A 10,236-nucleotide genomic window follows, 5' to 3' on the forward strand; every position below is an offset into this window, starting at 1 on the left:
TCTTAGCTTTTCTTTTCTGTATGACTAAATAAAAGCATGTCAGAATATGATAATGAAAGGGATTATGGGAGGGCAGCATTGTGAAAATCCAGAGAGAGCAATATTGAATTGAAAAAGAGTATCGGAGTTTTAAAATAGTCAGTCCTTGCCATTCATAAATGGACTCAGCAGTTTGGGTTAATTCAGACAGAATTACTGGAAAAAAAAAAAGGAAATTTCCTACCAATATGGAATTTCTGATCACTCTAGCTCTAAAGTGTTTTCTTTAAGGAGAGAATTTTTCATTTGGAAAATACCAACAGATGTAACCACATCAATATCCCAGTGAACTAGATACTATGTACTTGACACAGTGTTCCCGCCCTGTGAGACTTCATAGCAGGACGCCAAGACATGGACTCTATGTCCTCTCTGTCACTGGTGTCCCCAGAATTTCTTCCTTAATCTCTGTCTGACCAACTACACAAACAGAAAGCAAAGATAACAATTACACATTTATATCACAATTATATGCAAATACACATTTGTATTCAAATTTACATCACCTCAAAACTACAGTTAGTTTTTCACTGCCTGACTTTAGCCTCTCCCTTGTAACAGTTAATGTAGAACTTCGTGCAGTGTTCACTATTTTGACTGGTGTTCAAATGACCTTCTGACAAACCAGATTGTCTTCTGATTGCATCCAAGAGTCTGAGTACCAAAGCCCTCCATACGGCAGAGAAGGGTGATGGATAGGCATCAGGACAGATCCAGGGCTGGAGGTCAAATGCCTTATTTTTTTCATCACAGAAAACAGACTTCTCAAAGGCAGATTACTGTTTTACAAGTTCCTTCCTTTTTATTTTTATTTTTTAACATTGCCTCCATAGTATTTCTGAAATAAAAGGCAGAAGGGTTAAATGACTCTGTTTTATTTCTGGCCTGAAGGACTTTAAAATCTGATAACCCAACAGAATGGAACCAAAATAACCATTTTGTAATAAACAGGCCTTCATTCCATTATAGAAGGAGAATTGAACACTGTCAAGAAAAGATGTCCTGTGGACATTTCCTCTCCACAGGCTTGGAAGAGTTCTTTTCTGTGTCCATGATAGTTCTCCCTAAGGAAAAGAAAATTTAAAGCTTTTAATGCAACATAATTCGTGGAGTAAGGATAGGAGAAGGCAAGTGAAGAAATCTGTACCTATCACTTTTATGATACATTATATAATTTGGCTGCTAGAAGCTTCAGAGATCCAAACAGGCAGGATGCCCAGTATTTAAAGCCCGATCTTTATCTTGTCCACAGAATTATAAATCCTTGCAGGATAAAGATAGCATCATAACCCTCACATGTATTTATACAGATACTACTGTTTACACAGAACTTGCATACATCTTAGCTAATTTAACACTTGTAACCACGTAGCTGCCACTTCCAGCCATGACAGGGTAACTAGTGACAGATGTGCCGTCCTGACAAAACAACTATAAAACAAAACATGGGGCAATTGTTTTCACATATGGAGTGGCACGAGACTCCGATCTTTGGGAAAAAAGAAACAAGTCCCGTGATCATCCCCACTTTCTGTCCTGGGAACACGTGACAGGGAGACAGAACCCAGGCAGGGTGATACTCGCACTCACAAGAGGGGTCTGTGTGAGCATCCACTGCAGGTCTCTGGCCACGGATGGGGCTATACCTGAAGCAGAGGAAAATACAGCAAGACCCTACACGAAGACCACCTGCTACAGAACGGGGAGATGAGCAGTGAGTGATACTAAAGGCCATAAAATGCTGAGAAACATCAGAAATCCGACTAAGGCCAGGGCACGGGGGCTCACTGGGCACATCGGCATCTGAGCCGTAGAAAGGCCACATCTTAGAAGGCGTGAGCCCCAGAGAAAAGGACACACCCTAAAACTAAATTTAAAACCGAATGAAATAGGCCTGCTGTAACAGAGAATTACACCAAGCCTGACAAGGCCACAATGGTCTGCCGCTAATTTAAGTGTTTTCCTGAACAAATGAGATGCCATTTAAAGGAAGATGACATAAACCAGACGCCATGCATGGTCTCCTCCATGCTCCTTGAGAAATAAGGAAAAATGGCCCACAGTCAAGAGGAAATGCAATCACTAGAAAGCACCCCAGATCTTGGAGTTCGTAGGCAAGAGCTCTAAAGAGCTATTACACATATGTTTAAGGGCTTTCAAGGAAAGTATATCAAGGAGTAAACAGATCAGGAATCTCAGGAAATTTTTTAAAAATCTAGAATTCAGGGGCGCCTGGGTGGCTGGGTCACTTAAGTATCCGACTCTTGATTTGGCTCAGGTCATGATCTCACAGTTCATGAGTTCAAGCCCTGCATTGGGCTCTGTGCTGACAGCATGAAATCTGCTTGGAATTCTCTCTCTCAACCACTCGCACTCTCAAAATAAGTAAAATTAAAATTTTTTTAAATATCAGAATTGAATAATAACTGAAGAGAAAAATGTGTTAAATGGGCTTAATAGCAGATTGGAGATCTAAGAATAAATACCCATTTAATATAAAAAATTAATATAAATTATCCAATCTGAACAAGAGAAAAAAGTTTTAAAAAATGTCCAGAGTTATAGTGATCTGTGGGATAGTATTAAACTGTCCAAAATATGTGTAAGTGGAGTCCCAGAAGGACCGTAGCAGAAAAAGTTGAAGAATATATATTTGAAGAAACATTTGAAGATACAATAGCTGAAAATTTCCCCCAAACTGGTGAAAAATGAATGTACTAATACAAGAAGCTTAGAAAACCTCAAGCAAAATAAATACTAAGAAAACCACACTCAGGTATCAGACTGCTGAAAAACAAAGATAAAATCTTGAAAACTGTTGCAGAAATAGGGCTTTACAAATAGGTAATCAGCTAGAAGTATATATATGTATGTATATATATATGTATGTATGTATGTGTATATATATATGTATCTATGTATATGTATATATGGTATACTTCTTTCCCTTGGTTTCTTTACTACTTAAAGCAAAAATTACAATGTGGTACTGTGGGGCTTATGATATAGGAAGGTGGATACATATGGCAAAATGATCACACTGGATGAGAAGATTAAACAAAACAAATGTTTGCAGGATAACACTATATGTGAAATCACCATACAGTATAACCTATATGGGGTAAGTTACAAATATTGCATACTGTAATTCCTAAAATAACCACAACAATAATAATGCAAACAAGTATTGGTAAAAAGCCAACGGACATATTAAAAGTGATTACTAAAAAGTATTCAATAATTTCAAAAGGCAGAGAATAGAACAAAAATAAGATGGAACCAACGAAAAATGAGAGATTAAATCCACTCATATCAGTAATTACAGGATATATCAATGACATGCTACAACCAAAGGCAGGAATGGTTAGACTGGATTAAATAAAAATACCCAACTATATGTTGTCTATAAAGGATGGATGGAAAGGTGCTGTTTTAGTTTGCTAGGGCTAAACTAACAGAATACCACAGATTGGAGTGGCTTTAAACAACAGAAATTTATTCTTCTCAGAGTTCTGGAGGTCTGGCTGGGCCTCTCACTTTGGCTTAGAAATGGTGGTCTTCTTGCATGTCTTCACACAGTCCTCTCTCCATGCACAGGCAACCCTTAGTGTCTCTGTGTCCTCTTCATTTAAGGACACGAGTCAGACTGGCTTAGGTCCCACCCTGTTGGCCTCATTTTAACTTAATCACCTTTTTAAAAGGCTCCATGTCTAAATACAGTCACATTCTGAATTACTTGGGACTAGGGCTTCAATTTATGAATTTAGGGAGGAGGGGAGGGGGCACAATTCTCTTAGCGAGTAACAAAGAGGCAAAGAAATCAGTAAGGATAGAAATATCTGAGCAACACTATTAATGAACCTCATATAATTTACATCCAAAGGCACTAAACCTAACAACTACAGAGTATATACTCTTTCCAAGTATATATAAAATATCCATCAAGATACATGCTGAGCCAATAAACAAGTCTCAACTCAAAAATTCAAAATCTTACGGAAAAAGTAAAATGATTGAATAAATAAATGAAAAAGAGTCCAATCTCTCAGGCAGAGTTCCAAAAAAAATTATGTAGATACTCTGTCCTCAAGGAGGGAGGCATAAACCCCCACTATGCACACTGACTTTCTCCCAAAGGGTACAGTATGGAACTTCACCAAGGAGAATCTTCACAAGCACTATCTCAGCCAGGTGATCAAGCTCAACATCAAAATCAATCAACATCAATAATCAAATGAAATAAGTAATGTTTATAGTACGTACTCTTGATATGTGATAAAAATGATACTTTGCCTCTGTGTTCTTCTCTCAAAAAACTATAAGCCAACTCTAATCATGAGAAAAAAATCAAATTCCTGTAGAGATCTGACAAAACATCCAACTAGTGCTCCTCAAAGCTTCCAAGGTGGTCAAAAATCAAAGTCTGGGCACCTGGGTGGCTCAGCATCTGACTCTTGGTTTCGGCTCAGGTCACAAGCTCGTGGCTTCATGGGTTTGAGCCCCACATTGGCATTCTCTCTCTCCCTCTCTCTCTGCCCACTGATGCTGTCTCTGTCTTAAAATAAATAAACTTTTTAAAAAATCACTATTTAAAAACAAAACACAAAATGAAAGTCTAATAAACTGTCACAACCAAGAAGGGCCCCTGAGGAGACATGACAACTAAATTCAATGTGGTATGAAATGGGATTGGGAATTCTGGAACAAAAAGATACCACGTAAAAACTAAGGAAATCTATAATGCATCAATAGTGATTCATTAATTGCAACAAGTGTACCATATTAACATATATCAATAATAGAGGAAACTGAGCATAGGCTACATGGAAACTCTTGATAGTACCTTTAAACGTTTCTGCAAATCTAGGGGTGTCTGAGTGGCTCAGTTGGTTAATCATCCAAATTCGGCTCAGGTCATGATTTCACAGTTGGTAAGTTCGAGCCCACATCGGGCTCTACGCTGACAGCTCAGAGCCTGGAGCCTGCTTCAGATTCTGTGTCTCCCTCTCTCTCTCTCTCTCTCTCTCTCTCTGTGTCTCTCCCCTGCTTATGCTCTGTCTCTGTCTCACTCTCTCTCTCAAAAGTAAACATTAAAAAAATAAAAATAAGCTTTTGTAAATCTAAAAGTTACTTTAAAAACAAAGTCTATTAAAAAATGTGTATGGATTGTGGGGATGAGCACTGGGTGTTATATGGAAACCAACTTGACAATAAACTATTTTTAAAAAGTTAAAAAACAAAACAGAACAAATGTATATGGAAATGCAAAGGACCTGAAACAGCAAATAAAAGGACAATAAGGAATCTAAAAATTGACCCACATTTACATGGTCAATTGATTTTTAACAAAGGAGAGCCAAAGCAATTCAGGGAGACAGGAAAGTCTTCTCCAATGCTGACGGAATAACCGGATATTTGTGTCAAAAACCATGAACCTCAACCCCTTACACAAAACTTAATTCCAGGTAGATCAAAGACCTGAACGTAAAAAAAACAATCTCCATAAACCAGGTTAGGCATGGATTTCTTAGAAAACAGGAAGCAATAATCATAAACACAATGGTAAATCAGTCTTACAAAAGTTAACTTCTCATTAAAAACACTATTTTGAAAAAAAATTATATTATCAAATATAAAAACCAGAATATTATGTATACATAAAAGCATATGTACTCACATATGCACACCTTTAGCTGACAAAGAACTTGTATCTCTAAAATATATAAAGAGCTCAATAGCAAAACCACAATTTAAACAAAACAGACATTTCACAAAGGAAGTTACATAAATAGGTAATGAGTATGTGACAAAGTGCTCCAAATCATTAGTGAATAAGAAAATGAAAAATCACCACCTCTGCAAGATACTACTACATATCCACCATCATGGGTAAAATTGAAGACTGGGAATATCAAATGTTGGTAAGAATGTGAAGCACCTAGAGCTCTCATACTTCATTGGTGAGCATTAAATGATATAACCACCCTGGAGAAAGGTCAAATTTTTTATATATTAAACATACACCCACAACTACCTTATTACCCAGCAATTATACTCTTAAATGGTTACTCAAGAGGAATGAAGACATATATCCACAAAAGGCATGTAAAAAAAAAAAAAAAAAGGTATTTCTAGCAGCTTTTTCATAATGGCCCCCAAACTAGAAGTAATCTATGTGCTCAACAACAGAAGAGAATGTGGTTTGTACACTAGAATTTAATGCAACAGTAACAAGGAAGACAAGATTAGCAATGAGCACACCCGGCATTCAGATTTTGGTTTCTAAATGCCACTTCCACTAAAAGGAACAAGGGTCTTTGGAGAAGTGGATTCCCAGGACTGGGGCTGGAAAAGAATAATCTGAGAGCATCCTGTTATGACAGAAAGTAAAGATGTGCTTAAAGAACAATGGGAATCAATCAACAGAACACAAGAAGCATCTTGAAAGAGTTCGTACAGGACACATCTGAGACAATCATGAGCACAAAATAACAGTAAGACTGGATTCTGAGTCATTGAATACCCGAGTTTACAGTGATATAAATAAATAGGTAGGGAAGAAGGAAAAGGTTTTTTTTTTAAATGTTTTATTTATTTCTAGAGGAGAGAGGAGACAGCGTGAGCAAGGGAGGGCCAGAGAGAGAGGGAGACACAGCCTCCGAACAGGCTCCAGGCTCTGAGCTGGCAGTCAGCACAGAGCCCGACGCGGGGCTTGAACCCACAAACCGCGAGATTATGACCTAAGCGAAAGTCGGACGCTTAACCGACTAAGCCACCCAGGCGCCCCGGGAAAGTTTTTTTTTTTTTAACTAAAGATACCAACTAGTAAAAACAGAATCAAAAACGGAGTTAGAAAATAATCAGTGAAGACTAACAGAGAAGGTAGAAACTCAGGAGGAATGACATAAATAGCAACTTTATGGTGGACGAACTTGGTGATACATCATCCTCTCCAGGGTAATTCCAACAAAAAACACAACCTGAATCTAATAATAAGTATCAGGAAAAACAATTTTTTTGTGTATACACACACACACGGTGAATGACAAAGCAAATGTGGCAAAATGTAAGCAAGTGGGGAATCTTGGTAAAGGGTATACAGGAATTCCTTGTATTATTCTTGCCACTTTTCTGTAGGTCTGACATATCAAAACCAAAAGGCTACCAAAGCAGACACATATGTACATACATTACTACAATTATTCTCCTTTTAGTATAAGGAAACAGCAGCTCAGGGGCATTAAGAGACTTGCTCAGCCACAAAACCACTATGAGCCAGGACTAGAACTTGCACACAGGTCTTCTAACCAGAGACTGTTCCTATGTCATTGACTGCTCCCCTCAGATATTAATCAATCAACAAATGCTCTCCATAATCCTTAGCATGGGCCACAGGGCCATACCACCTCCCCATTCCCTTAGTCTGCCTCTGCCATGACTCTCCCAACTCCCCACTACAGGTCAAATACGCAAAGCAAGATCTCTCCTCAGGGTCTCTGCACTCTCAACTTCCTGCCTTGGGTGTTCTTCTCCCGGAGATGAGCAGAGCTCACTCACTCCCTTTACAACTCTTGCGAATGCCTTGGAAAGCCCCCTGGCACTTACCTTTAATAAAGCAGCATCCTCCCTCCCATCTCGATTCCCCTTACCTTGCTCCATTACTCTCTCCCACTGACCACACTCTGACTTGTTACATATTTACCTGTCTTCCTGACAGACTATACACTCCACAAGGATGGAGACTTTGTCTACTTTTTGTCCATTTCTATATATCTGCAGCTCTTATAACAGTTCTAATAGTTCTTCTAACACTTGGCACGTATGTGCTATGCTTGAAAAATAATGTATTGAGTGACAAGATAAATGAACAAATGCATGGGATTCCAAATAAATGTGCAACTGAATTTTTCCGGAAATCGATTCTTCCTATATGGAAGAATATAGGTGCAAAAATAGCTAGGACAACTATAAAAATGAAAGAAGAAAAATGGCACAAAAATAGCCACATAGAGCAAAATGAAAGAACAGAGTCCAGAAATCAACCCATACATATAGTCAATTAATCTACGACAAAAGAGACAAGAACACACAATGGGGAAAAGATGATCTCTTCACCAAACAGCGAGGGAAAACGGCACAGCCACGTGCTAAGGAATGAAAATTGGACCAGTTTCTTATGCCATACATAAAACTAAACCCCAAATGGACTGAGGACCTCAAAATGAGACCTGAAGCCATAAAACTCCTAGAAGAAAATATAGGCAGTAGTTTCTTTGACATAAGCCATAGAAACATTTTTCTACACGTTTCCTCAGGCAAGAGAAACAAAAGCAAAATATAGTACTTTGCTGGACTATAGCAAAATAAAAGGTTTTTTTGCAAAGCAAAGAAACCACCAAAAAAACAAGGCAACCTACCAAGTGAGAGAAGATATCTACAAATGATAATCTGATCAGGGGTTAATATATAAAGAATATATATAATAAGAATATATTATATACATTATTAAACATGTAAAGAATACATACAAAATATATTAAGAATATACAAAATATANAGACCACGACCTGAGCCGAAGTTGGACGTTTAACTGACTGAGCCACCCAGGTGCCCCCGAAGAGACATTTTTCTAAGAAGACATACAAATGGCCAACAGATACATGAAAAGATGTCCAACATCACTCATCATCAGGTAAATACGCAATCAAAATCACACTGAGATACCACCTCACACCTATCAGAATGGCTAAAATAAAAAACACAAGTAACAAGTGTTGGCAAGGATGTGGAGAAAAAGGAACCATTATTCAGTGCTCACAGGAACGCAAACTGGGTACAGCCACTGTGGAGGACAGTAAGGAAGTTTCTCAGAAAATTAAAAATATAATTACCATATGACCCAGTAATTCCACTACTGGGTATTTACTCAAAGAATATGAAAACACTAATTCAAAAAGATATCTGCACCCCTATGTTCACTGCAGCATTACTTACAATAGCCAAGACATGGAAGCAACCCAAGTGTCCATCAATAGATGAAAGGATAAAGATGTGGTATATATATGCAATGGAATATTATTCAGCCATAAAAAAGAGATCTGCCCATTTGCAACAACATGGATGGAACTTACGCTAAGTGAAATAAGTCAGAGAAAGACAAATACCATATGATTTCACTCACGTAACAATTAAGAAGCAAAACAAGTGAACAAAGGGAAAAAGAGACAAAGAAACCTATTCTTAAATCCAGAGAGTGAACTCGTGGTTACCAGAGAGGCTGGGGGGTGGGGTGGGGAGTGGAAGAGAAGTGAAACAGGTAAAGGGGATTAAGGGCACACTTATCATGATGAGCACTGAGTAATGTACAGCATTGTTGAATCACTATATGGTACACCTGAAATGAATAAAACACTGTATTATACTTCAACTAAAAAAAAAAAATGAAACAAGGAGTTACCCTACGAGAGATCCAGGTGCAAAGCCACAGTAACTAACTATGAGACTGTTATGGGAATACATACCTCACTAAGAACAAAGTCCACAGATAGACTCCAGCCCATGGAGGGATGAGAAGAGGTGGATCACAAACCATTTGGGAAGGAGAGACTTGTAATGATGATTCCGGGTAACTTTTTCACCACCCGGGAAAAAATACAAAACTGAATTCTTACCTTATTCTATACAAAAATAATGTCCAGATAATCTAAAGATTTAGCATTCAAAAGTCATCCAAAGCTATAAGAAAGCAGGAGGCCACTACATGACCTCCTGATAGGAAAAGCTTCTTAAAGACAAACCATAACGAAACAGGATACAGCAATCTGACTTAACAGAAAAACAGGGACATGAAATGCTTGATAAACATATGTAAAAGGCAAGTAAGTTGGAAGATGTTTACAATGTTACCTCTGCAGCTCACTAAGAAAAAGCCAACAACAACAAAAAACAAACAAACAAAAAAACAGGCAAAGAACATATACCAGTGATTCACTAGTGAGGGTATCCTGTAATTATACATGAGAGGGGCGCCAGGGTGGTTCAATCAGTTGAGCATCTGACTACAGCTCAGGTCATGATCTCATGATTCGTGGGTTCGAGCCCCACATCGGGCTCTGTGCTGACAGCTAGCTCAGAGCCTGGAGCCTGTTTCGGATTCTGTGTCTCCCTCTCTCTCTGACCTTTCCTCACTTGTGCTCT

The sequence above is a fragment of the Crocuta crocuta genome, unplaced genomic scaffold, assembly GCF_008692635.1.
Source record: "Crocuta crocuta isolate KB4526 unplaced genomic scaffold, BGI_CrCroc_1.0 scaffold72, whole genome shotgun sequence".
Lineage (NCBI taxonomy): Eukaryota > Metazoa > Chordata > Mammalia > Carnivora > Hyaenidae > Crocuta > Crocuta crocuta.